Raw genomic sequence first — 26,811 nt, forward strand, 5'->3', positions numbered from 1 at the left:
GGGCGATAGTGGAGGGGGAGAAAGGGTGTGGGGGGGACTATTCTGTACAACGCGAGTGTGGGGGGTGAGTGAACACGCACGCGCGTGCTCAGTTGCCTCTCGTTCTCTCTCAACAAAAACACTCGAACTCCGAACTCCTCGCAGATGTTGCTCGTTTAAAAAGAGTGGCCTGGGCGATCAAGTAACGTAACCGCGTGTGTGACTGTGGTTTTGCAGCTTGGTCATGAAGTGGATTTAGACTACTCTGCATTGCATCTGTACGCGTAAACTTCTTTTCCGCTAGGCATGAAGACGTCCATCGGTTAACACACATACACATACGTACACACATATACACACATACGCATATATACACACATACACACATGCATACACATACGCACATACATACACATATACACATACGTACATACACAGGCATACACATACGCACATACATATACACACACAAACACACGCGCACACACACACACACACACACACACACACACACACACACAAACTCAAACAAATATGGACGCATGAACACGCGCGTGCATACAAAGAGACCCCCCCACACACAGCACATCCAACCAACACCAATATGCACAATGCACGCGCACACAAATAACAAGATATACAAGTACACATGTGCACACGCTTGCAGACATGCAAGCACATAAACCTGCTTAGGTGAGCGCAAATACATGCATACACTTAAGCGCGCACACACACACACACACACACACACACACACACACACACACACACACACACACACACATTTACGCAAATACCTATAATTGTACACACGCACACATAGACTTACACACATACCTATAATTGTACACACGCGCGCGCGCGTACACACACACACGCACACTTACGCACCTATAATTGTACACACACACGCGCACACACACACACACACACACACACACACACACACACATACACACGCACACATACACACGCACACACACACACACACACACACACACACACATATACACACACACATATATATATATATTTATATATATATGTATGTATATATATATATATATATATATATATATATATATATATATATATATATATATATACATCAATAATCATACACGCGCCCACGATTACACATATGCACGCGCGCGCGAACATAAACCTATATTCACGCGGACGCACACTTACCTATAACTGTTACCACTCGAACACACACATCTATTATTACACGCGCATGTGCACACTCCTATATTCCGGTGCGAGCAATTACACACACACATACACATTTAAGCGCACACAAATAACCATGCATGCGCGCGGGAACTGACACTCTCAAAGATGTTTACAAGCGCGCGCTAGTACACTTACACTGGAAGTCTAATCAATATTTCACGTAAGTGAGAATGATGTATCATGACATTCCTCTTTACTCAGAGTACTTTTAAGTGTATTGTATCTGTAAAAGATGTACAGAAGTTTATGTAAAATGAGTAAGCATTGGATTTCTAAACATTTGGTCTCTAAGCTTCTCCTGGTGATTGAACATGTGACACTCCGTGGGAAGGCTCTTGGAATGAGCGTGAATCCGCTTAGGTAAGCCAATGAGGCACAGTCTGATTCCAAAGTTTGACGACAACTTTGTAGTATCCCCATTTGGTCAATAGATGGCGCCTTAATGGCAGGCTACTCGTCATATATAATGATTCGTATCACACAAATATTAAAAGAACTTTAAATATTTTTTATGTGGCGGTTTCAGTCAGCAGGGCTGTCAGTGACCTTAGAATCTCGGCTGGACAGCCTCCTTGTGCATTGTAAAACGAGGACGTTCCACGATCATTCAGTCCCGCTACAGGAACACGTGCCCGGCCGCTGTCCCACATCATCATCATCATCATTGTCTTCCTCCTCCTAATGGTAATCTACATGCCGGGCTACCGGTCGATCCGGCGCGTTTCGGTCACCCGCCGGCTTCTGGTAATGAGCCGCTCGTGTTCTTGCATGTATTAAAAAAGACGTATCCCTGGCTGCCTGGAGGCGCACGCACAGCTGTGGGTGATGGTGAAGGAGGAGGAGGGAGAGAAGGAGGAGGAGGAGGAGAAGAGGCAGTAGCAGTATTTGAAGGAGGAAGAACAGGTGGGAAAAGAAAAGAGGAAGAAGAGAGGTAGCAGTAACTGAAGAATTAACATAGAGAGAGAGAGAGAGGGGGGGTGAGTGATGAGGCAGAAAAAATGTGAAAGAGGAACAGGAAGAGGATGAAGCTGTGGTCATTGTACTGATAGTACCAACAGAGGTGACGGTGATAGTATCTGTTCAGGGTGATGGTGATAACGCTGGTAATACAGATGGTGATAGTGATGGCAATGACTAACGATGGCGGTTTCTGTGGTCGTGGTGGTGTTATAGTGGTATACCTTTCACTAAAAATGTTATCTTGTTAACATATTTTTATCTCTAACCTAGAACAAGTGTCTCTCAGTTTTATCAAAATGTGTGTGTGTGTGTGTGGTTGCGAGTGTATGCGTGTCTGTGTCTATATGTGTGTGTGTGTGTGTGTCGGTGTGTGTATACATTTGTGTGTCGGTGTGTGTATATTTGTGTGTGTGCATGCGTGTGTATGTGTGGGTGTGTGCACGTTTTTGTATACGTCAGCGTGCGTTTGTGTATGTGCGTGGTGCGTGTGTGTGTGTATGTGTATTTAGTATTTTGTTGACCAGGGCTTTTATCCTTGGGGAAATTATCGCACCAAAGAGATGGAATCTTAGAATTGACAAAAGAAAGGGATAGTATTTTTTTTTTTTTTTTTTTTTTTTTTTTTTTTTTTTTTTTTATAGATTAGTCTCCAATCAAAAACGATTCACAAATGATTTGGACCATGGGGGATGTCGCATCTTCTCACCTCACCAGACTAAGCTTGTCAGTTTGACTACCTGGATGAAGGTTTTCCAACAGATCCTATCTTGATAAACCTCCACTTCCATTCTTGTGACGGAGCCTTCTCTTCTTCTGGTCGCATCCAAAATATTGTCTCTTCATCTCAGTCTCGGTCTTCCCCGCGGGTTGCAAATGGTACTAAATCTCCGGTTGTCTGCTGCCCTCCATTCTCATGATGTGTCCAAACCACCTGAGATGCCCTCAACTCCGCAAAGTGTCTGATGGCCTCTACAATTTTTTCATTTATTATTATCATTTTAATTTTATTTATTTATTTATTTATTTATTTGTTTGTTTGCGGAATCCATTTGCGTGACCACGTACTTGTATTTGTTCCATTTCGAGGTCTTTTCTTGAATTATGTTTGGCGTGAAATGATGGTCTGTGGTGGATCTGCCTGGCCGGAAAACCTGATTGACACTCGCCCATTTTGCTTGCAATACATTGAAGTCCCCACTCCATACAATGTGTGTGTGTGTGTGTGTGTGTGTAAGTGTTTGTGCACGCATGAGCGTATGTGTATGCGTACGCGGACATATCCTTGCGTGTATTTCCGCGTACATGCATACATACATACGAATGCATGTATCAGTGTATTGAAGCCTGCATGTATGTGCACATTTACGCATATACGCTTACATACGCACAGTAACATTCCTGGTTAAACCTTTCGATCTATACCCAAGTTTTTCCACGCCATAGAGTACTGGTGTAGGAGTTGGGTCATAGAGTACAGGTGTGGGAGTTGTTGGGTGGTGGTCCACACCAGACCACAACTGGCCCAGAATTCCACGGACGATCTTATCGCCAGCTGATGATGAGGCCTGGCTCTTATCTGGGAACTCAGCCATCCTGCACGTATTGACTCCCCCTAACGAGAACCATAAGTCAAAGCTGATTATTCAAAGAGCTCTTTTCTTCCTCTGTTTCTACGTGTGTGGTGCGCGCGCGCGCGCGCCCGCGCGGACGGACGCGCATAAACAAGCGGACACGAGCACTCCCGGCTCGGTGTGTGGCGTCGTACGTTCGCTCCCGCTCGACGTCTTATTACATGACCTGGGGTGCGCAGCCCGCCCAACTCCTGAAGGGGGATCGGGGTGGGGGTGGGAGGAGGAGGAAGAGGAAGAGGAAGGGGAAGGGAGGGCTCCCTCGCAGTCTCCTACCCTACATCATCCTTCTCCTCTTCCTCCTCCTTCTTCTCTCCTTTCGTCGTCTCCTCCTTCTTCTCCTCCTCCTTCTTCTCTCCTTTCGTCGTCTCCTCCTTCTTCTCCTCCTCCTCCTCCCCCTCCTCCTCCTCATCCCCCTCCTCCTCCTCCTCCTCCTCCTCCTCCTTCTTCTTCCTCCCCCTCCTCCTCCTTCTTCCTCCCCGTCCTTCATTTCCCTCTCCCCTACCTTTTCTTCTTGCTCCTCTTCTTGTTTTTTTATTTCTTTCTTTTCTTCTCTTCTTTTTCTTTCTCTTACTTTTCATTTTTCTTCCCATTCCTCTTTCTTCGTCTTCCCCCGTCTTCTTGACCTCCCACACCTCCTCCCCCTCACCTCCTCTCCCATTCCTCTTCTACTCCCCCTCCCACTCCTCTTCCTTTTACTCCTCTTCCCCACTGTTAAGCCATCTAGCCCGACTCCATGTCTTTTTCTCCTCCCAACTCCACCATAACCTCTTTCTCTACGGGCCTGGATCCTCCTCCCTCCTCCTCCTCCTCCTCCCCCCCTCACTTTCTTCCCCCCCTCCCTTTCTTCCCCTTTCTCTTTTCTATCCCTCTCATTCCAAATGAAGCTACTGATCATATTTCCCATCTTATCTGAGAGTTTCGGAAGGATGGAGATGTCAAATGGTCGCCTTCACCTTGTCATCCTTCTTCTTAACCTGATCCTGCTCCGCCTCCTCTTTCTCCTCCTCCTCCTCCTCCTCCTCCTCCTCCTCCTCCTTCACCTCCTCCTCCTCCTTCACCTCCTCCTCCTCCTTCACCTCCTCCTCCTCTTCCTCTTCCTCTTCCATCTCCTATTCTCTCTCACCGACCTTCCTTATCGGCTTTTCTTGTGTTCCTCCACATTTCTTATCAGTTTCCCCCGATTCCTCCCTTCTCCTGCCTTCCAGTACACTTTTCGCGTCTTCCACTTGTGTGTTTCGCACTAATTTTTAATCTCCTTTTCATCATTGCCTATACTTTTCCTCCTTTTTTTTATGTTGCCGGTGGACATGTAATAGTCACCATTTTATCGTGTCCGCCTTTTTTTTTTCTTTTTTTTTTTACTCCTCAAGAAGTGCTTATGTACGCTCCATTTTCTTTGTTTCTGTACTTTCCTCCCGTCTCTTTCCTTTATTTCTTATATTCCCACGTCCACAACTACCTTTAGTCTTCGTCCTTCAACTCTTTATCTGCGTACGAATTTTCCCCTTTTGTTGAATAAGATCGCCTGGCAGGCAGCCAGCCAGCCAGGACGATTGTAAAGTACAAGGCGACAAAACAGTAAACGGGCCAAGTGACTTTGTACTTGAGTTTGTTTTGATCAATTTTATCTTTATCACATGTCTTTCCTTCTTCATCCCTTTCTCTTTCTTTCTGGCTCTTATTTCATCTCTTTTCCAGAAACTCTGTTTTCCTTCGGCAGTTTCCACAGGAAGGTGGGAGCGATGGTGACGTCATGTCGTTCACCAAACCGACGCCTCCTTGCCGAGTCCTATTTGGTTCATTCTAAAGATTTTCGCTGACACCCATCGCCCTTTTTTATTTTTCGTCCTCGTTCTTTTTCTCCTTCCCTCGTTTCCTCTTTATTTCTTTTTTCACCCTTTCCTCTTTATTTTTTTATTTCTATTCTTTCACTTTAGTCTTTCTTTCTCCACCTCTCTCCCTCCCTCTCTCTCTCTCTCTCTCTCTCTCTCTCTCTCTCTCTCTCTCTCTCTCTCTCTCACACACACACACACACACACACACACACACACACACACACACACACACTCGTACATCTGTCCCCCCTCTTTCCTTACCCCCTCCTCCCACTCCTCTTCCCTCTCTATCCTCCTCCTCCTGTTCCTCTCCCTCTCGATTCCTCCGTCGGAAGATTCGGTCTCTGTTTCTCTGGAATCCTTCTTCGTCGGATTCCACCTTTCCTCCACTCTACTTTTGCTCCACCCGCACGTTCTCGCATCCACATCACTCGCACTCTCACCCTATATTGCTTACTCTCTTCTTCCTCTCTCTCTCTCTCTCTCTCTCTCTCTCTCTCTCTCTCTTACAAACTTCATCTCTTTTCCGACTTTCTTCTTCGATCAATATGTGAACCCCACGTATATATGCACAAAGAATTCCCTGACCTCACAGGAATACAAATGACTCGTCTTTATTATGGTTCCAATTCATCTTTGTGTTCAACTGTCCTATTCAATCGGACTCAAGCTCACGTCCTTCAGAGCCTCAGGTTCGATCCTGGAACTCCCCTGTCTCGGGGTCTTTGGCCCTCTCCTCTCCGGCGCGCCATATTTCAGCTCCCGTTTCGATGTTTCCTTTATAACTGTTTTAGTACTGCTCCGTTTTCTCCCGGCTTTTCCTTCTCCTCCTCCTCTCGGGGCTGTTCGTCTTGCTGGAGATAAGGATGATTTAGTGACGTCACGAGGAAGACCATACACTAAGCTGGTTGGTGGTCGTTGTAGAGAAACTGGAGGTGGGATGCAAAAAGGTGCAAAAAAGCTGGTGGTGGTGGTAGTGGATGTGGTGGTGGTTGTGGTGGTAGTGGTAGTTGTGGTGGTGGTTGTGGTGGTAGGGATAGTGGTGGTTGTGGCGGTAGTGGTGGCAATGGTAGTGGTTATGGTGGTGGGGGCAATGATAATGTAATGACAATGGCTTGGTCACTGATTATGACGTTTACAGTCATAGTGGCAATAGCTGTTGTTGTTATGGTGGTGGAGGAGAAGGTGGAGAAGAAAAAGGGGCAAAAAGAAATGGAAACAAAAATTAAGGTGAAGATTAGGAAGGATAGATAGAGGAGGAGGAGGAAGAAAAAGTGGAGTAGGAAGAAAAAGAGAGGAAGGAAGAGGAAGAGGAGGAAGGAATGGAGGAAAGAGAGAATGAAAGGTGTAGGTCTCGTATGAACAGGGTTGATACAAAGGGAGAAAAAGTGAGTGAAAATTAAAAGAAGAAAAATTGAAATAGGAATAGGTCGACTTGTTCACTGTACAAAGTCAAGAAGAAGGGAATTATGTGTAAGAGCGAATTAACTAAGCAAAGTTGGATAAAGAGGATTCTTCATAAACGTGCAACTTTGATGAAGAGACACTAGGCTTTTAAAACTTCTAAAAACTAGTTTCTCCAGTTTTTGTTAGACATTTTATCTCCCCCAGAATTAGCCCCTGTTCTTAAATACAGTTTTTTTTGCCTTCGGCCATTTTAAATATCTTCGTCCTGTCATGTTTAAATCTATAACATACATTACTGTGATGAAGAGGTTTGCAGATAGGTTGGCCGTTCCCACGCCAAACGCCCATGGAAGCTTCCAACTCCCCCCCCCCCCCACTTTACTCCTATCACTCTATCTTCATACCCCAAGTCCTACTTCCCCCCTCCCCTCATATTTTCAGCATTAATCAATGCATGTGATTCTTTTTCTCCGACGAAAAGAATGAACATAGTGCAGCATCATGCAGAACTAGAGACTACAGTATGCTATTAAGAAACACTGGTAACTTATGTTCGGTTATGAAAGTGTGACTAATTGGTCACATAAGAACATAAGAAGGAAGGAGACTACAAGAGACCATAAGGCCTACACTAGGCAGTTCCATATATTACATACTGCAATGTATACTTACTAAAACGAACTAAACACAATATATCTTTACCTACTACAACCAAACATGTTAGGTACATTATCCACTAGGAATGAACACATGTTTCATATAAGTATTGTCAAGATCTTACATGGACGGAACACATGCTGTTGACATACTCTAATTAAGTACATGTGATGTACCTGTGCTAGAATCAAGTTGATGTAGTGTATATAGTGCACAGGATGGAATCGTGTTTCTCACGTCGTGTAGTGTGAATAGGGAGGTCCCGGCAATTGAAACCTGACGGGAATTCTGGTCACCCGCCTCCCTCTCTCTGTCTCCTCTCTCTCTCTCTATGTCTCTTTCTTTCCCTCAGTCTCTCTCTGTATATCTATCTCTCTCTCTCTCTCTCTCTCTCTCTCTCTCTCTCTCTCCTCTCTTTTTCTCTCGCTCCTCTCTCACTCTATCTCTCTCGTTCTATATCTCTCTCTTCCACTCCATATCTCTCTCTCCTCTCTCTCACTCCATCTCCCTCTCTCTCTCACTCCATCTCTCTCTCTCTCTCTCTCTCTCTCTCTCTCTCTCTCTCTCTTCCTCTTTCTCTCCCTATCCCTCCATATCTCTCCGCTCACACTCCTCTCTCTCTCTCTCTCTCTCTCTCTCCCTCCCTCTCTCTCTCTCCCTCTCCCATCTCCCCTCTCCCTCTCTCTCTCTCTCTCTCTCTCTCTCTCTCTCTCCCTCCCTCTCTCTCTCTCCCTCTCCCTCTCTCTCTCTCTCTCCCATCTCCCCTCTCCCTCTCTCTTCTCCCTCTCTCTCTCTCCCTCTCCCCACTCCCCCACTCCTCACCCAAGAGACCAAATGCGGGAATGCTCCGGTGAGCCTCCGGAGGGGTGGGCCCTGAGGCGTCCTTGTACAGATAAATCGGCGGCCCCTTCAACGCCGTGTCGTAGTGACCGGATTCAGTTAGGGTAAAGGACAAGAAGCGGTTTTATGCAGTAGGAGAGGCGGCCTCCGGACTGAAAAAGGGGCCTTGTTGATCGAGACCCCCTTCGGGTCAGAGACCCTACTTTACCCGCAACTTCATTTTTTTAACCAGAGCAGAAACGACGTGGAGCGTTACCGCATTCCGACGGGAAAAAAAAAAAAAAAAAAAAAAAAAAAATCTCCCCACCCATCCCTCACCCAGTTGCGGTGTGCGAAATAGATTATCCTTTCGTAACTGCTTACTCCGGGTCGCAGCCTGGAAGATGTGTGGACGAGGAGGAGGAGGAGGAAGAGGTGGAAGAGGAAAACCAATTCCCCCCACCGAGGAAGGAATGTTATCGCGCCCCTGGCCGATCTTTCTTCCTCGGGTCATCATTAACTCAGTTATCTTCTCCCTCCACTACCCTTCTTGCAGTCCATCTTTGGGAATAATATGCAGTTTTACTTCACGAGCAAGCAATGTCTCTATTAGGTTTGGTTTTCTTCGGTTAGGTTTGCTTTGGCTAGATTAGGTTAAGTTAAACTTGGTTAGGTTTGGTTAGGTTATGTAGTAGGTTTGGTTTGGTTGGTGTTGGTTAGACTTGATTAAGTTGGATTAGGTTAGGTTGTATTGTTGTTTTTAGTAGAGTGTAATTTACTAGCCCTTCTATATTTGTTGGTAATCTTGCGCCGCTGTTGTGCGAGATTAGGTTAGGTCAGGTCAGGTCAGGTCAGGAGGCAATATACTTCGGCTTGGTTACTCACAACGACCGCTATTGGCATCACTCCATCTTCGACTTCGTGGTCAGAGATGGATTCACTGCTGCCGGATACCAAAGTTTTTTGACAGTCTTGGGAATCTTTATCTCGTGGAAGAGGAAACCGCAAGTTTTATTGCTTAATAATAGCTTAGCATGATGTCAGTTGCCAGGTATGTTTGGGTCACAACGCAGATATAAGCCTAAATGCAAATTGAGACACAGGCGACATAGGCGACGCAGCACAGAAAAGGCAGACTTTCTGTTGCTGAATTGAAGTACAGTTTGAACCTCTCTCTCATTTGAAATGTTGAGCTAGTACACCTAGAAGCACTTCAAGCCAGAGAGAGTTTCAAACTGTACTTCAATTCAGGAACAGGAAGTCTGCCGCCTCTGCTCTGTGTTGTCACCCGTGTCGGCTGCGTCTGAGTTTGCGCTTAGGTTTATGGCAACATCTATTGGTAAACGAGGTCAACCTAATGCTCTCGTCGATCTTTACAGTCTAGCTGTGCCTCCCCTTCACCCAGACTTCCATTTTAGGCCCTCCACGGAGGAAAAGATCTCGCTGCTTTTGAGGTCTGCAAGAGTCCTTGGGAAGCCTTCAGAGTTACTCTCCTCCTGGTCAGTTGCCGATCTCACGCCGAAGAACTTTCGAAGAGTCGAAGACTACTTGTCCCAATCGAGCTATCGTTCTCACACACCCAACGAAACCCCACGTCTATCTTGGTGTCATTTGCCTGATGTTCATAGAGACCCAGGTTTGATACCCATTGGCCGTTTGCGACTTATACTTGTTATGGTTGTCTGAATATTTTTTTTAATTCCGTTTATCCTCGCAACGTCCAGGATGATCAGACTCTATCTCCAACCAAGCGCCCATGAAAATAGCACCCCTCCCCATTCCCACAACCCTCCTTTCCATCCCCTTCCACCTTCCCTTCCTCCTTCTTCTCCTCCTCCTCTCTTCCTCTATTCCCACAACCACCCTTTCCATTCCCATCCATCTTTTCCTCCTCCTCCTCCTCCTCCTTCTCTATTTTGCAATTCCCACAACCCTTTCCACCCCTTTCCTTCTCCTCCTGTTTTTCTCTTCCTCCTCTATTTCTCCCTATTCCTTCTCCTCTTCAACATCTTCAAATTCCTGCTTCTCCTCCTCCTACTCATATTCCTACTTCTACTCCTCCTGATACCAATCTTCCCATTCCTCCTCCTATTGCGCTTCCTCTTCCTCCTCCGTTTCCTCCTCTTCTCCTTCTTCCTCCTCCTCCTCCTCCTCCTCCTCCTCCTCCGCTTCTTCCTTTTCCTCCGCCTATGTTTTCCCCCTTTTCGTCCTACTCCTCCTTCTCTTCTCCTTTTTCTTCCTCTTCCTCCTATTCCTCCTCCTCTTCTTCCTCTTCTTCCTCTCCCTATTCCTCTTTCCCCTCCTGCTACTCATACTGCTCCTCCTCTTCCTCCCTCTGCCCTTCCTCCTCCCGCTCAGCCTTTTCCTCCTACTCCTCCTCTTCCTCATTTTTTCCTCTTCCTCATTTTTTCTCGTCCTCGTCTTCCTCCTCCCCTCATTCTTTTCGTCCCCCTCTTCCTCCCCCCCTCATTCTTTTCGTCCTCCTCTTCCTTTTCCTTTGTCTCTTTTCCTCCACCTCCTCCTCCTCTTCCTCTTCCTTCTTCGCTTACTTTTCTTCTTCCTTTTCCTTTTTCTTATTTCATCTTTTCTTCCTTTTCCTCCTCTTCCTCCTTTTTTTCTTCTTCCTCCTCTTCTTCCTCTTTCTTCTGTTCCTTAGCGTTGTTGTTCTCCTCTTCCTCCTCCTCCTCCTCCTCCTCCTCCTCCTTCCTTCCCCTCCTTCCTTCCCCTCCTCTTCCTCATTTTCCTCTTCTTAATCCCCTCCTCTTCTTTCTACTCCTCCGCGACCCTCTCCCCCTTCTCCTCCTCCTCCTACTCCTCCTACTCCTATTTTCCCTCGTCCTTCTCCTTCTCCTCTTATTCCTCCGCATTCTTCTTCATCTCCTCTTCCTCCGCGTTCTCATCCTCGTCCTCCTCTTCCTCCTCCTCCTCCTCCTCCTCCTCCCCGCCGCCATCAATCTCCGGCGCCGGCAAGATAAGCGGGTATTTACGGCCGGTAGCGGCAAACAACTTGTCCAGATAACAGATAACGATTCATTATGCTTCAGCTTATTTATCTCTGCCGTCCGTAGCACTTCCTTCGTATGGTCGTCCGCTCCTCCTCCTCCTCCTCCTCCTCCTCCTCCTTCTGCAGTAAGTAATCCTTCCACCGTTTCTCCGTTCTTTGCCACCCGAGGGTCTCTCGCGTTCCCATGGGGGTCCGCAGAACTCTCTCTCCAACTCATCCACTCCTCTCCTGTATCTCAACATCGAATTGGTTACGCTCGGTTTCTTCCTCGGTGAACCGAAGGCCTTCCATGGACAGTCTCCTTTCTTGGAGTCTGCAAGATCTCAGCCTACAGAAGAGTCCGCGCTAATAAGTTGTAAAACAATACTTCTGTGTTGTTGTCCACTCTCACTTGCTTTGGGGTATTCTTTTCAAAGGCTTTCCATTGTCTGTTGTAGAGTATTCGATATTTTCTGTTTTCTTTTATGGCGACAGTAGTGTTACGGTAGTTTATGCGAAGGATGCACTTGTGTCATAAATTTGGTTCTTTGGCAGGATGACTTTCCTTTCTTGGTTTCCCGCGCACATTTTGCAGAAGCTGTCCCGGCTATCCCTGGCGCCTGACCACAGCTGAGCACAGAGAAGGTGAGGCGTCTACTCCAGGAGGCGCTGAATGGCTGCGGTCGAAGGCGCCTTCTTTGCCATTCTATGAGTTTTGGGGACTGTTGAGGCAGGTGACAGACAGTCGCTGTTAGGGATCGGAGAGGAGTGCGGGATTCGAACCCTTAACCAAGCGAATGCGAAACCAACGAACACGCCATCAGCTTACTAGCGCTGGAAAGAATATAAGAATTTCGCAATGGCAAATCAGTTCCTTGCAGAAATGAAGTTCTGTTTTTCGGAAGGTTCGATTCCCGCAACACTAGACGCAAATTGACCACTTTGGGGACCAGACTCTTTTCGTGACTCCGAAGGCACAGCACCGTCCGCTCTTGTGTCCTCAATTCTTTTGCTCTTCATCCTTCACTACCACCTTTGTCCTGTCTCTTTTGTCACTCTTTTCGTTATCTGAATGTCACACTTACGTCGGTGGTCAGTTACACCCTCTGTCACGATATCTACTTCATGCTCATATCATTTGGCGAAAAGCGTCCGCCAATAAGATCTTATCTATGACTTAAACGAATCAGTTATTTCTGCCTCCGGTCCTCCCAGATGAATAAAATCACCAGACGCAAGCCAGAACAAAAATATTGAAAATTAAATTTCACTCCGCAGGGAATGCATCGAGGCAGTAATGTCCAAAATAAAATAAAATGAACGATGGTTTCGGACGCATTCACGTGTAACCCCTGGAATGGACGTTATGTCTTCGTCCTCTTTCTTATAGTTTCGGACGCTGTCACCTTTCGTCTCATATATAGACAAATCGCACTCAAACGCAAACTACAGGATTTTGTCGCAAAAATAAAAAGAATAACGAAGAAATAGTAAAAATAGAAATATAGATGAGTAATTAGAAATATTATAAGACATACGGGGTAAGACAAACTACAAACAGCCATCTGTGCAGTATTGTATCGTAGAAAAGATAATCGTAAAAATTATATTGACAATGGGTCCTCAATTTTGATGGAGATATTTATTCATTTACTATTCATTTATCTATTTATGTTTTTTGCATCCGACCTAGTTATGGACCAAAAGGTCTCCTGTTGGCATGCTCGTCCTTTGTAATCCTTTGATTCAAAGGAAACAAAGCTATCATCAGACATTCGAACGACAACCTATTGAAACGCAACCATACCCCCCCAAGCCTACAAAATAATTATAGAAAAAAATAATAATGACAATAAATAAGAAAATCAAATAAAGTCTTGGGGTTTGGGCATTTGGGGAAGAATGATCTGAGAAACGAAGTGTGGAAAGGTAGCATCTTTCTCTCACTCTCTCTCTCTCTCTCTCTCTCTCTCTCTCTCTATATATATATATATATATATATATATGTGTGTGTGTGTGTGTGTGTGTCTATCTAAATTTCTCTCTATTTCCAGTCATATCTATATCTCGTTATCGGGAGCGGGCTGGTCTCGCATTTGCTTACTTGCGGGTTCGAGTCCCTCAGTAATCTCTGATTTCCAACATGACTATATGTTACCTGCCCCAGCAGTCCCCGGAGAGCGTAGGGCACAGGTGATGGCCTCGACTGCTGCTACTCAGCGCCTCCTGGCGTGGGCTCATTACCTTTGCTTCGCTTGGAAACGTATTTGAAACGTTGATGAAGATCATGAGGAAGGAACGTTTTGTTTCTCAGAAGAGCAACGTCCCCGGACTTATCTAGACTATTTATTATTTTTTCTTGATCCAGATAAGCGCACAGCCACTGAACCAGAACTCATAAAATAATCATAAATAACAATATTTAGTTTTGAGATTTTGAAGTTCTTACTTCTCATGCCGTGGCCTTCGTCTGTTTTCTATTCTCGAAAGTCTTCTGTATATGTCATTGATTTTGTTTTATTTCGTGTCTGTGAACTACTACGAGAGGAGGTAGCTACTGGCTAATTATGTATCTGGTTATTGATCTACTTTATAAAGTTGTGGTCTAAGTTAGGTTTGTTACTTTTAAGTTCCAAACTTTGATTTTTTAATGTCGTCCGCAAATATGCAAATTTGAATTTCCAAGTCGATATCTACATAATTGATGTAAAAAGGAAGAGAAGCAGATATATGTAAAAATAAATACAGAGTGAAAGAGTTAAGAATAGAAATGTGCATACTTCAATTTCTAAGTCTATATCAACATAATGTATGTAAAAAAGAAAGATATATGTAGATCAATATAGAAAAGAAATATAAATGAGTATAAATAAACAGTAACCTAGAACACAACTCCGATTCAGTCTTACTAGTAACAGATGTCCGCTGAGCATTATCTAAACCCTTACTCTAGTTTTCTTTCATTTAATCTATTCCCGTCTCTTATCAGTCCTTCAGTCTTTTAAAAAGAAAAAGAACCTCTGAACCTAACAATGTCTTTCATTTTTCATATGCGCTCCCTCGAGGTACTTTGTCAAAGGCTTTCATGAAGTCTAGGCAATCTACGCTGATGCAGAGATTTATGCTGATTGTGCTGAAGCAATATATCAAATCAGAAGCTGAGGCTTCCTAAGCGAGACTGGGGAAGCTTGAGCATAGATGCTGGTTATCGGAAATCAAGAGCTCGTTATCTTCCAGTTATCCGACCAATTTATCTTTATTTACCGATCCCATTCATCTAGTAATCAGCGACGTCGAGCTAATATATATGTTGCTGGGAGGCAATGACTATATTAATATACTTTGAATGAGAAAACCATACTTTCATTTTCCATCTTTAAGCTGTAAGCTCTCTTAGAGAACCTTGTCATTATCTTTAGGAAATTGATTATTAGTGCTTCAGTGTCAGTTATCATATTAAGTGCAAACTGTCAGGGTCTAAGGTTAAGTCAACAGTGATACTGTCGAATTTATATCTGAGAATTCTATGGTTAAGATTACAGTGGTGTCACCTAGGAGCAGGTCATAACCATTTCGTCTGCACGATGGTGGTGAGGACCCTACGCCAGGAGGCGCTGAGTAGCTGCAGCCGAAGCCGTCACCGTTGCGTTTTAGGGGTCTGTTAGGGGGGCAGGTAACCAATAGTCACTAATGGAAATCGGAGAGGAGTGCGGGATTCGAACCCTCGACTAAGAGAATGCGAGACCAGCAAGTACGCTTCTGTTGACGCTACCAGCTCACCATGCCAGTATACTCGTATTATTAGAAGATTTAGCTAAATAATCCTTTTACCTGTCAGTTTTCGAATACTGGTAGACAAATACGAACGTGTTTGAGAGAGAGCGAAAGAGAAGGTAGAGAAAGAAAGAAAGAGGGGAGAGAGTAGAGAGGGAGGGTAGGGAGATATTGTAGAGACAAAATAATCGTGTATACGTATGCAGGAGTAACCGCACTAAGAACGAGAATCTATTTTTTAAATTATTATATATATATATATATATATATATATATATATATATATATATATGTGTGTGTGTGTGTATATTATATATATATATATATACATATGTGTGTATATATATATATATGTATATATATATGTATATATATATATATATATATATATATATATGTACATGTATATACACACATACATGTGCGAGTGTGTGTGCGCGTGAGAAGACCACAAGAGCGTGGGTGGGTGGCTTCGTCGTGAACTAAATAAATTCAGGGAACAGTTCGGGGATGAGGTGGGGGGCGGGGGGGAGTACTGGGATGGTGTGGTTGGGGGGGGCGGCGGATCGAAAGTGGCGGGAGGAGAGTCGAGCTACCGTGCTGATGTCATTATTATAAATATCATAATCGTCTGCATCTTCCTCTTATCTCTGATTGAATTCGTGGTTGGACCTATTTTGTAGGAATGCATGAAGAAATGTATGGTGTGTGTGTGTGTGCGTGCGCGCTTGTATGCATGCACGCGTGCGTGTATGTGTTCAAGGTTGCTACTCTTTACACTAATTTTCAAAAACATTTTATTTTTCACATTTCTCAAATATGATCAAATCTTGAATGGCGCATTCATTTTCAAGGTCATGTTTTCAACTTGCATACAACGTTACTCAGTCGTGTTTTTCTTCTCCCTCCTCTCCTCCCACCCCAGCATCTACTCTTAATGGAATATAACAGCAACTTTGCTCTTTGGTACGAGGGAGTGGATGGGGGGGGGGGGTTAACTGGTGCAGTCCTAGTCGTAGCTCGAGCGTGTCATTGCATACATATTTTCGGCGTAACAAATTATGAAAATCTGAAGGATTATGCAGGACTTGATGCCCGTGCGAGTGCACGATCACGTAAAGGGGCAGCTGCATGCGGAGCAGAACATTTGGGCGCGAGATGCATCACGTGCGCCAGGCAAGATATGATTATATATATATATATATATATATATATATATATATATATATATATATATATATATATATATTATGTATGCGTATGTACAGTATATGTTTATATACGGGAGCATGAAGGTTAGTGATGTCACGTCGCCACCAGCGTGTTTGTCCACTAAGCTCCGCCACATCTTCTACGTTTTCTTTGGTCGCTTAGAAATGTTTACAAGATATCAAACACTAATATGAAATTATATTATGGTTTGATTATTTTTTATATTAAAGATGATAAAATTACCCTCATGATTTAGAGCATTTTTGCATCAAAGAAGACAAAATTAGTCTCATGATCTGGGGCACTTTGTATCTAAGACGATATCGGCCAACTCGGGACAATTCTAATCACGGGATCTGGGCCAAGGGCAGTTTGCTGTTGCATCAGGTATGTTTTGGCTGCTTGCGTGAGCGAGGCTCTACGCAACCAACCAACCCCGCTCCCCGAGGGATTGTTTTCTCGAGTAAGAACGTCTTCCTTGCAGTCAATTTTTTTTTTTTTTTTTTTTTTTTTTTATGATGCAAGCTTCGCAGTCCAGTGCTTTTATCGTCGTTTCTCTTCGCCATATATATGCTGTATATATCTATCTATATATATATATAATATATAATATATATATATGTATATATATATATATATATATATATATATATATATATATATAAAACGTGTGTGTATATGTATACACAATTATTTTAGCTCGGTATTCGTAAACGAAACACCTCAAAGTGAATTCCAAACTGAAACCTGTGAAAAGTCTGGGGTAAATTTACTCACTACGGTAAATATAACAAAAGAAAAAATCAAAAGGTGTATAGACAAACTCAAAGTTAATAAAACACCAGGGCCTGACGGTTGGCATCCAAGAATCTTAAAGGAAATGAAAAATGAGATTGTTGTTCCATTAGAAATTATTTTCAAGAAATCCATCATATCCGGAGATGTCCCAAGAGAATAGAAGCTAGCTAACGTTACTCCCATATTCAAAAAAGGTGACAAAAAGAAACCAAATAACTATAGGCCTATAAGTTTGACTTCAATCGTAGGAAAAATAATGGAAACTATCATCAGAGATGCTATCGAACATCATTTAGAAAGTAACCGTTTGATAAATGATAGCCAGCATGGTTTCAAACGGAAACGTTCTTGCGTGACTAACTTACTCGAATTCTACAACACAGTTATCTCGAATTATGACAAAAGAAACAATATAGATTTAATATATCTAGACTTTGCAAAAGCTTTTGATACCGTCCCACACGAAAGACTACTTACTAAACTAGCTTTGCATGGAATAAGTGGCAGCCTATTAGGTTGGACTAGTAATTGGTTGAAGGGTCGAAAACAGAGAGTTGTTTTAAATGGAAAATCTTCTGGATGGAAAAGTGTTGCAAGTGGAGTTCCTCAGGGTTCCGTTCTTGGGCCACTTCTATTCATAGTATATATAAATGATATAGACCATGGACTAAAATCTACTGTTTCCAAATTTGCTGATGATACAAATGATCATTCAAACCAATTAGATATTCAAGAAGATTTAGATCAATTACAGCAATGGTCTGAAAAGTGGCTAATGAAATTTAACACAAGCAAATGCAAGGTAATGCACATAGGTAAAAATAACAGTAAGTACGATTACAAGTTATTTGGAAATTCGTTAACAAAAGTGGATAGTGAAAAAGATCTCGGCGTAATTATCAGTAACGACCTCAAATCATCCAAGCAATGTATTTCAGCCTCTGAGAAAGCAAATAAGATTCTGGGACTGATTGCGCGATCTTTTGATTTCAAAAGTCCATCACTCATTAACAAGCTATATAAATCGTTAGTTCGTCCACATTTGGAATATGCTGTTTCCGTATGGTCACCGAATCTCATTAAAGATATTGACAGACTGGAAAAAGTACAACGGCGAGCCACAAAATTGATTCCAAATATCAAAAATAAATCATACGAAAATCGACTAAAGCACATGAATCTGTTTTCCCTAAAAAAGCGTAGACTCAGAGGTGACTTGATACAGGTCTTTAAGATTTTAAAGGGAATTGACAACATCAAAAGTGACCAAATTTTCACATTGAATGAGAATCAGACAAGAAACAATGGTCTCAAACTGTCCGGAAATAGATTCAATTTGGAAGTAGGTAGAAACAACTTTGCCAACCGTGTAGTTAATGAATGGAATAAACTTCCTGCACAGGTAGTGCAATGTAGTTCAGTTCGAAGCTTTAAGAATCATTTAGATAAATACTTAAGTAAGATGCTGTAATGATTATAATTTATCTTATATTATTTGTTTTTGTTTTGTTATCATTTATCTGTCTGATTTTCATTTATTATTAGTTATATGTTAATTTATTATTTACTATTTACCTGTTTGTTTATCATTTTAACTGTACCTATGCATTTATTTATGTATTTTATTTGTTATTTACATTATTATAGTTATTTATTATCTTATTATTAATATGATTTTTTTTTTTTTTTTTTGCATCCGACCTAGATATGGATCAAAAGGTCTTCTGTCGGCATGCTCCGCCTTTGTAATCCTTTGTAATATATATATATATATATATATATATATATATATATATATATATATATATATTGAATTAACCTTGGCCCACAAAACAAGGGAACTCGAGATGAGAGAACCTCACCCGTTGTCTCACTGCCAACACATGCGTCACCTCCAATCATGTTCAGGATGTCGAAGAAGCGTAAATGTGCGTGAGCGACAAAGACTTGGAGAGTGGGGGCACTAGGCATGAACTGGCAGTATTGTTGGGAAAGACACGAGGTGTTACAGTATCTTGATACATCCTGTGAGTCTCTAACATCGCCTAATTTAAATGGCTGCAACCTCCACACCTACTAATATCTTCCAGGACACTACAATAGCTATCTCTATCTTTACTGCTCACCTGTGACACGACCACTTTCACCACAAATTCACATACTACTTGTAACATTATGCAATAGCTACAACCAATGATAATCAGATCAACATCAATAACAACAAAAACCTTTAATACAGCTGTTCTTAACCTTGAACTTGGGGGGGGGGGCTACGAGACATGATAGCCAGTGTATGGGACTGTATATTTACAATGAAAAAGCAAAGCAAGGTTTGTATCACTAATCCTTTTCATATGTTTGCAATGTATTTGTATTGGATGGGGGTACGAGACATGATAGCCAGTTCAATGGTAAAGTATATTTACAATGAGAAAGCAAAGCAAGGTTTGTATCACTAATCCTTTTCATGTGTTTGCATTGTATTTGTGGTAATCAAGGGGTACTAAGGGCACTGAAAAAGATTAAGAACCACTGACTTAATACTTCAGTTCTTTCCAAACAGAATCTCATTGACGCTCTCTACCACCTTTTATACCATAGACATGGCTGTTGACTTGGAAAAATTAAATAAGTAGATCTCTTCGCAATATCATAACGTTCTTTGTTAGCATCGGTCAACAGCAACGCCCTCCAGTTATGGAAGAAGAACATTTCTTTGGGAAAGAGGGAGGTAATTAGCTACATAGAAAGAATTGTCGATCAAGAGAGAGAGAGATTGAGAGAGAGAGAGAGGGGGGGAGAGAGAGAGAGATTAAGGGAGAGATGGAGAAATTGAGAGGGAGAGAGATTGAGATCTCCCCCATTCAACCCTGAGACTGTCTGTGTCACTCGACGACCTCTTCTCCTTTGGCATCTTCTTCTTCCTCCCCCGTTCAGCACCTCATCACGGGACCCGCCCACCCCGGGCCCAGGTCCCTCCCCTCCTCGGGGACCACTGCCCGCGCGCGGGCTATCCACCTTGTATCAGGGCGAGTTACAAGGGCCGCGGCAACTCATTTACACTCCCCCCGGCCCTAAACGACCTGGTCGCCGGGGGGGTCTTCACCTGCTCGCCGCCGCGCACCTCACCTCATTACGCGCCGCTGGGTGGCGCCCTGCCCCCCCCTCCCCCCTCCCCCGGTCGCCCTCGTTCTCCTTCTCGCCTCCCCCGCTCTCGTTCTCTCTCGTTCTCTTCCTTCTCGTTCTCGTTCTCTTCCTGTATGTCTCCATGTCTCTCTATATGTCTTTGTCTCTGAATTTGTCTCTCTGTGTCTGTCTTTGTCATTGCCTCTTTCTCCCCCCTCTCTCTCTCTCGCTCTCTCTTTCTCTCCCTCTCTCCTTCATTCTCGCTCTCTCTCTCTCTCTCTCTCTCTCTCTCTCTCTCTCTCTCTCTCTCTCTTCCCTTCTTTCTCACACACACAAACACATGCACACACACGCACACACACACACACATGCACACACACACACATGGACACACACACATGCACACACACACCCACACACACACAAACACACACACACACACACACACACACACACACACACACACAGGAATGAAGAGAGAGAGAGAGGGAGAGAGATACAGACAGGCAGACAGACAGACAGAGAGGGATATATATATATATATATATATATATATATATATATATATATATATATATTTCCTTAGACATATGATAGTTCCTAGTTTCTGTCATTGCCTCTCTTTCTCAATCTCTCTCATTCCCTTTTTCTCTCTCACACACGCACACACACACACACACAGAGTGAGAGTGAGTGAAAGAGAGAGTGAATGAGAGAAAGAGACTTCTTTGGACACGTGGTAGTTCCCAGTGACCCGCAGAAGAGAGGAAATGCATGCGCGATGAACATTGAGGCATAACTTATCAGCTTGATGATGTGAACAGGTCAGCCTCCAAGTACACCTTACTGTGGAAGTTTTCTCATACCTTTACTTTATCAGCCACAAGGTACACACGCCAGATGTCGCTCGAGTAGAGATAAGAGCCTAATTTCCATCCCCTCCTGGGCGTCGCGATCGTCGAGTTACTCCCTATGAAAGAACTCTGCCGTTTCCTCATCACTTGTCACGTCCACGGGCCGATGCGTTCAATTAAGACACTGAAATGGTTTTGAGACATAAAGTTCTTGTGAATTTGCGGTTTCTTCGGTAAGGAAAAGTTGTTTAATGAGTGATTTGACAGTTTTGCCAGCATGAGGCACTCGAGAGTGACGTTGTTAATTTTTCTTAGCCAGTGATCGCTGTGTCATACTTTTGCGTCAACCTGGGGGTCATGTAGACTCGTTACGTTTCTTACAGAATGTCCACGGGTTTCCCTTCAGATGAATTTGATCTTGTCTAGAGGCAGTGAGTCTCTAGAATAAATGCTAGATCGTGAAACACAACGAAAAGGGTAATCTAGATTGGTTTTAAATGTATTTAGCACTCGCTGTGAAGAGTTCGATAAAACTTCCTCCTCCTCCTTCGCTTCTTTGTCTTATCACCTCTTTTCGTCGACTAATACCTGCGAAGTTACAGCGAAAATAAGGGATAGGGTGCTTGAATTTGTGGAAAGATTTACTAGGTCCATTTGCAGTCCTTTTTCACATCAGGATTTATCGGCATCTTTTGTTTTATCATCTCTCTTCGTGAGAAAATTGGAACAGGAGTCGTTTTCTCTATAGCGGAAAATGAACCCTGGGGTTAATTTTTCATAGAGGAGAATGGACTCCCCCCCCCCCCCAACACACACACACTAAAATATGCAACTCATTGTCAATAGGTTAGGTTAAGTTAGGAATTTCAATAAACAATACTTATTGATAAATGTTGATGTGTTATCTGTCTATAAATAGAAAAAAATTATTTGAGTGGGTGGGTCTATTTCCCATGGGGGGTCCATTTTCTATCTCAAGACGGCCATTTGTGGTCGCACCTTCTGCAGGAGAGATTCCCGGCCACAGATGGATGGATTAGTTGATACGATGCTACAACGTAGTAAGTAAATATATTATACATAATGGTACGATACCCAACGTGAGCAGGTCTTTAGGCTTTGCCTTGGGTAGAAATTCTGATTATTTATCTTGTTTGTAAGACTCAACATAGTCTCATTCTTTTCTGCTCTCATTATAACTTTATTCACCAGAACAAAACACAGAAAATAAATCAAATTTATCCTCGTGGGCAGTAAAGTCCTTCGAGTTGGCTAAACTGGGATAATTTCATAACACTTTATGTATCAAAAGTTTACCTTAAGCGGACTAAAACTACATACCATTGGTCTAAACAAAATCTCTAACCCAACGACTAGAAACACCAAAGCTCGCATGCACATGCTAACCTCTAATCATAGATGAGGCAACAAACATATGTACTTACACGTACGCACACGCGCGCGCGCGCTCTCGCTTTCATGATCACCTTCCGCTCATGTGCTCGTCCGGTCCACGAGCACGGCACATGCATCTCATCAGTCACGTGACTACAAGGCGTAACCATGGAAACCCTATCGGATGGTGGATTATATGTGGGTGGAGCAATGGGGGCAGATGGATGGGTGGGTGGTGGGGGAGTGCGTGCGTGATAGCCCCCCCCCGTGAGAGTGGAGTCCGCTCCTCCTGGGTGGATTGCACGCGTGGATGTGGAGGGAGTGGGGGTGGGGGAGGAGGAGTTGGTTTAGGAGAGATAGAGAGAAGTGATCGGGGATCATGTATACAACGTCTGCTGAACTCTTTGTTGATTCGATGTACTGATGTATTTATTTATCACATATTCATATATTCATCTATTTATCTAATCATTCATCTATCCATTTCTTAATTTAGTCATCTGTCTATTCACCGGGGATCATGTATACAACGTCTGCTGAACTCTTTGTTGATTCGATGTACTGATGTATTTATTTATCACATATTCATATATTCATCTATTTATCTAATCATTCATCTATCCATTTCTTAATTTAGTCATCTGTCTATTCACGTGTTTCTTTATTATCTATTTAATTATGTACTTATCTACAAATATCTATTCATATATTCAATCGGTTTATATGTTTAGTTATCGGCCAGTTTATCTCTCTTTATCTATTTATTTATTTGTTTCATGTTTGTTCATTTATTCAATCATTCTAACATCCGATGGTCTTCTTCAGCAAAGAGTTCCCTATAGCGGTCAGTCTACACAAGACAATTTAATTTCCCTCACACAGTTACGTGTTTCAGACATTTGCGTTTGGATTACAGGCACGGACAAATTGTATATATTCTGTACACATTCTTTTTCCTTTATGCCGAGCCGAATGCTCACGGACATAAAAAAAGGGTAATCTAACGACACATTATCAAGAGAATTAAGAGACACCAAATTACAGTTTGAGTTGAATCAGGGCAGAAAAAGTAAAACAGGATATTAACAGATTATCTTGACCCCCGTAACTCAGCTAGCTGAGCACGCACATCGGTGGTTGGTGTGTTGCGGGAGAGGGCCAGATGGATCGTTTTTACCTAGATTTAGACCAATGGTTCTCTACCTGGGGTACGAAACCTTAAACCTGGGGCTACGAGACTTGATAACCAGTGCAATGGTACTGTATATTCACAACGAGAAAACATAACGTGCATTCATTGTGTCCTGCTAATTGACATTTTTAATTTGAAATAAAAAAGTACATTTGTTCAGTAATTGAATATATCTAATAATTTCTCAGTAAGGTTTGTATTACTAATCCTTTTTAAAGGTTTGTATTGTACTTGTATTGGATGGGGGTACGAGAATATTTTTGGGGTGATAATCAAGGGGTACGGGCACTGAAAAAGGTTAAGAACCATTGATTTAGAGGAAGCCTTCGACAAGGTAATTCATAGTAGACTATTGTGGAAACTGGAGCATGTTGGGGAACTATGATGCTGCTTGACCAAATGGAAGTTTTCTGAAGGACAGGTACAAGAGGACAGTAGTAAGATAAAATATGTCAGGATGAAGGGCAGTGAATAGCGGAGTCCAATAGGGGTCAGTACTGGCTCCCATGGTGTTCCTTGTCTGCGGAAGTGACATAATGGAAGGTACGACAAACTACAATCATGTGTTTACAGACGATGTGAATGTCATGAGGATAGTGGCTGGCAACGGTCTCGTGGTCCTTACATAGATCCCTCTGAGAAGAGACTTTGGACTGTGGTTTGTGTTTCATGGGTGTGGGTCCGTTTTTATACCACCTGCTGGAAGTTGTACGAGTAGTAGAAGGGGAGTCTTTGGCTGTTAACTGTCCATGTGTGAGTTAGAGAAATACAATTGAAATTGATAGAAATGTCTCTGGTCTTACCCGGAGACGGTGTAGACCCTCAGGGCTGTGGCTTCAGGTAGAAGTAAAGGTTTTAAAAATGGGCAGCTGGGAGATGACTCTCTGCTGTTCATTTTGTAATAACATCACTGACCTGTCATTGGTCCCTCCCATATACTACAATCAGGCATATCAATTAGGCGAATATATCCCCCCAACACACACGCAGACATGCAATCATCAGGTAGTATGAATTAACATGAGATATAATTTATAGCAATACTTAAAAGTTTATCGCTGTTCTAATTTTTAAGGGGGGTTGCATATGTCGCGGTCAAATGCTGCAACACACACACACACACACACACACACACACACACACACACACACACACACACACACACACACACACACACACACAGAGCAAAACAATATTTGGGAACTTGTAAGTCAGGGTTATTCTTTATTTTCAGACTACGAATCATATACCAATTGAGACTTGGTTTTTAAGGATATGCTTAGAGGTATCTAAACCTTATCTGATATAAAAATCCTAGAATCTAGAATCTTGTAGATAATCCTTATGTCTCTTGTTTTCAAAAGGAGATCCGAAATACTGTGATTCTTAAACCGGGGATTTCAGACAATATAGAAGAAATCTGCTCAATCTTGTTTTTATTGATTTATGAACATATACATTCTTTTCCTTTCCACAGTACATTATTATATATTTGTTCATCTCTTTCAATCCACTAAAACTTGACATGAAGACTGAGGAAGTATGTATTATTATTCTTCATTCGCTACTGACAGTAGGGGATAGATAAAAACAAAGTCCAAAAATCTAGTCGTGCTGCACAAATAGTTATGAAAATGTTGTGTCCTTCTACCTTCCCCCGTAAATGTTATCGTTTTAAACGATGGGGAGAGCGGTGGAGTGCGGTACGCCAAGAATCTGCCAGCGGTGTGCCGCGACGGAGCAATAACTCTGCCCTCGAGTTTCACCGAAGAGAAACAAGAAGAACAACCCAAGACTGACAAATGAACAAACATGAGTACATGTGTTCACCATGGTCTTGGATCATGTGTTGGACTCGTGATCAGTAGTTTGTTTTTTTTCCTCCCGGAAGAGAGCTCAGAGCTGATATATGACCGATCTATGGGTAATGCTGTGACCTTACGCGCGCGCGCACACACACACACACACACACACACACACACACACACACACACACACACACACACACAACTCTCCGCCCACGAGAATTGGAGCAACGACCCGCATCGCAGCGATACTGAAATTATTCCAGCCCTGGGCGGGATTCGAACCCGGACCGCCGGGAACTCTAACCACTGCGCCATGAGTGTTACGTTTTAAGCCGGCAGTGGACAAAGAATTGCAAGCAAATGAGCAGGGAAGTGTGTATATAACAAATCTAAAGAGTGAATTATTTGCTGTTACTTGAAGATTTACTGACTGGAAACACACGACTCCACGGTAGCATGACGCGGTTCTTGGGCCCTCCCACTGATCTCTCTGTATTAGTGCTGGCCTGTTTCTGTGTCATTTGGTAACAGCGGTTTCAGTGACAGTATCAACAGCAGGAGTGCCAGTAGCACCACAACCACAACCAACACCACCAGCAGCACCACCACCAACCATATCACCAGCAGTAGTAGTAGTAGTAGTAGGAATAGTGGTAGTAATAGTAGCAGCAGTAATAGTAAGTGGTAGTAGTAACAGTAGTAGTAGTAGTAGTAACAGTAGTAGTAGTAGTAGTAGTAGTAGCAGTGGGAGGAGGAGGAGGAGAGGGTGGGAGAAATAGTAGGTGTTCATTTGCACGTTTTCATGGGGAAAGTAAACGGGAAGAATAAAAAAAATATGAACGAAAACGTGCTATAACATCATCAGAAGAGAGATTAGGAAAGAAGCGAAAGTGGACAATGCAGCATGGAAGGGAAATGACCTGAGGATAACTAACTGCCTCGTTAAGGTACGTTTTGATCAGTGCGATTATAATTATTAGCCTAACCACAGCCAATGGCGGGTGACGCGTATCATACCTCCTTTGGGTAAACGCGTTGGCAGGTTCGGCTGAAAATATTAGCCTCGTACTATGTAGCTCGAAACAAAACCACTCCATTCAAAAAACAAAGAATGTGTTCTAAACAATCGTTTGACGATCATCGTT

General features: G+C 43.0%; 1 long non-coding RNA gene across 1 annotated transcript in view; it reads left to right on the forward strand.

Moving 5' to 3' along the window:
- LOC143037948 (uncharacterized) overlaps positions 1 to 26,811 on the forward strand; it is a 561,040-nt gene that overhangs the window by 14,684 nt on the left and 519,545 nt on the right. The gene's annotated exons all lie outside the window — the stretch shown is intronic.

This window comes from Oratosquilla oratoria, chromosome 23 (genome assembly GCF_046742065.1).
Source record: "Oratosquilla oratoria isolate Oo_2021 chromosome 23, ASM4674206v1, whole genome shotgun sequence".
Lineage (NCBI taxonomy): Eukaryota > Metazoa > Arthropoda > Malacostraca > Stomatopoda > Squillidae > Oratosquilla > Oratosquilla oratoria.